Source organism: Pteropus vampyrus, unplaced genomic scaffold (genome assembly GCF_000151845.1).
Source record: "Pteropus vampyrus isolate Shadow unplaced genomic scaffold, Pvam_2.0 Scaffold662, whole genome shotgun sequence".
NCBI lineage: Eukaryota > Metazoa > Chordata > Mammalia > Chiroptera > Pteropodidae > Pteropus > Pteropus vampyrus.
In genome coordinates this window covers 39,572-39,871 of record NW_011889443.1, presented here as the reverse complement: position 1 = coordinate 39,871, position 300 = coordinate 39,572, and positions in this window count along the sequence as shown.

The window sequence follows — 300 nt, the reverse complement described above, 5'->3', positions numbered from 1 at the left end:
ACTAATTTTTCAGTCCCTCCTGCTGTCTTGTCTGAGGACAGAGCTTCAGTCTTTATCATCAACCATCCAGGTAGGAATTTAGATTTCTACATGGAATCCTCCCTCTAAGAGACCCATCTAGGTGATTCTGAGAGCCTAGGTGACTTCAGGAAAAAAATCAGAGAGAACTCTTACCTGTGTCACTGTGACGTTAATCAGACCAGCCCAGAGACAGAAGGTCATTTTGTTTGTACTCTTGGTTAAGTTACTAATTTATAATTAATCTATTTATGTTAACATGTTAATAATCATGTGCCTGTT